Here is a 2535-nt window from a genome sequence, read left to right as displayed (position 1 = left end):
TGGCGTTGAACGCCAGAACCATGCTTGTTCTGGGCGTTCAGTGCCAGGATGCTGCCCATTTTGGGCGTTCAGCGCCAGAACCATGCTCTGTTCTGGCGTTGAACGCCAGACAGATGCTCCTCCAGGGTGTGATTTTTCTTCTGCTGTTTTTTATTCCGTTTTTAATTTTTTTGTTTATTTTGTGACTCCACATGATCATGAACCTATAAAGACATATAACTAAGAAAAATATAGTTAGATAAATAAAAATTGGGTTGCCTCCCAACAAGCGCTTCTTTAATGTCAATAGCTTGACAGTGAGCTCTCATGGAGCCTCACAGATGTTCAGAGCATTGTTGAAACTCCCCAACACCAAACTTAGAGTTTGGATATGGGAGTTCAACACCAAACTTAGAGTTTGGTTGTGGCCTCCCAACACCAAACTTAGAGTTTGACTGTGGGGGCTTTGTTTGACTCTGCTTTGAGAGAAGCTTTTCATGCTTCCTCTCCATGGATGCAGAGAGAGATCCTTGAGTTGTAAACACAAGGTTGTCCTCATTCAATTGAAGGATTAATTCTCCTCTGTCTACATCAATCACAGCTCTTACTGTGGCTAGGAAAGGTCTTCCTAGGATGATAGATTTATCCTCTTCCTTTCCAGTATCTAAGACTATGAAATCAGCAGGGATGTAAAGGCCTTCAACCTTTACCAACACGTCCTCTACTTGTCCATAAGCCTGTTTTCTCGAATTATCTGCCATCTCTAATGAGATTCTAGCAGCTTGCACCCCATAGATTCCCAGTTTCTCTATTACAGAGAGAGGCATGAGGTTTATTCCTGAACCAAGGTCACACAGAGCCTTAAAGATCATGGTGCCTATGGTACAAGGTATTATGAACTTTCCAGGATCCTGTCTCTTCTGAGGCAATGTCAGTTGATCCAGATCACTTAGTTCATTGGTGAACAAGGGACGTTCATCTTCCCAAGTTTCAATACCAAATAATTTGGCATTCAGCTTCATGATTGCACCAAGAAACTTGGCAGTTTGCTCTTCAGTAACATCCTCATTCTCTTCAGAAGAGGAATACTCATCAGAGCTCATGAAGGGCATAAGGAGGTCCAATGGAATCTCTATGGTCTCTAGATGAGCCTCAGATTCCTTTGGTTCCTCAGAGGGAAACTCCTTATTGATTACTGGACATCCCAGGAGGTCTTCCTCCTTGGGATTCACGTCCTCCTCTCCTTCTTTGGGTTCGGCCGTTCTGGTTATGTCAATGGCCTTGCACTCTCCTTTTGGATTCTCTTCTGTATTGCTTGGGAGAGTACTAGGAGGGATTTCAGTGATCCTTTTACTCAGCTGGCCTACTTGTGCTTCCAAATTTCTAATGGAAGACCTTGTTTCATTCATGAAACTAACAGTGGCCTTAGATAGATCAGAGACTAGATTTGCTAAGCTAGATGGATTCTGCTCAGAATTCTCTGTCTGTTGCTGAGTGGATGATGGAAAGGGTTTATTATTGTTAAACCTGTTTCTTCCACCATTATTAAAGCCTTGTTGAGGCTTTTGATCCTTCCATGAGAAATTTGGATGATTTCTCCATGATGAGTTATAGGTGTTTCCATAAGGTTCACCTAAGTAATTCACCTCTGCTATTGCAGGGTTCTCAGGATCATAAGCTTCTTCTGCATAAGAAGCCTCTTGAGTACTGTTGGATGCAGCTTGCATTCCATTCAGACTCTGGGAAATCATATTGACTTGTTGAGTCAATATTTTGTTCTGAGCCAATATGGTATTCAGAGTATCAACTTCAAGAACTCCCTTCTTCATAGGCGTCCCATTACTCACAGGATTCCTCTCAGAAGTGTACATGAACTGGTTATTAGCAACCATGTCAATGAGTTCTTGAGCTTCTGCAGGCATTTTCTTTAGGTGAATGGATCCACCTGCAGAAGTATCCAATGACATCTTTGATAGCTCAGATAAACCATCATAGAATATATCCAGGATAGTCCATTCTGAAAGCATGTCAGAAGGACACTTTTTGGTCAACTGTTTGTATCTTTTCCAAGCTTCATAGAGGGATTCACCATCTTTTTGTTTGAAGGTTTGAACATCCACTCTAAGCTTGCTCAGCTTTTGAGGAGGAAAGAACTTGGCTAAGAAAGCCGTGACCAGCTTATCCCAAGAGTTCAGGCTATCTTTGGGTTGAGAGTCCAACCACACTCTAGCTCTGTCTCTTACAGCAAAAGGGAAAAGCATGAGCCTGTAGACTTCAGGATCTACTCCATTAGTCTTAACAGTATCACAGATCTGCAAGAATTCAGTTAAGAACTGAAAAGGATCTTCAGATGGAAGTCCATAAAACTTGCAGTTTTGCTGCATCAGAGAAACTAGCTGAGGTTTCAGCTCAAAGTTGTTTGCTCCAATGGCAGGAATGGAGATGCTTCTTCCATGTAAATTGGAATTAGGTGCAGTAAAGTCACCAAGCATTCTCCTTGCATTATTAGTATTTTCAGCTGCCATCTTCTTTTCCTATTTGATAATTTCTGACAGG

The 2535-nt window shown here is 41.9% G+C and overlaps 1 non-coding gene across 1 annotated transcript; it reads left to right on the top strand.

Moving 5' to 3' along the window:
- Positions 1-2000: 2000 nt before the first annotated feature.
- LOC148562253 (small nucleolar RNA R71) lies at positions 2001-2108 on the top strand. The gene has a single exon (XR_015887901.1). It is a non-coding gene; the product is annotated as a small nucleolar RNA R71 (small nucleolar RNA).
- Positions 2109-2535: the final 427 nt, after the last annotated feature.

The sequence above is a fragment of the Arachis ipaensis genome, chromosome B6, assembly GCF_059453495.1.
Source record: "Arachis ipaensis isolate K30076 ecotype BB chromosome B6, ASM5945349v1, whole genome shotgun sequence".
NCBI lineage: Eukaryota > Viridiplantae > Streptophyta > Magnoliopsida > Fabales > Fabaceae > Arachis > Arachis ipaensis.
The sequence above is the reverse complement of the archived record's forward strand: the minus strand, read 5'-3'. Positions and strand labels throughout refer to the sequence as shown.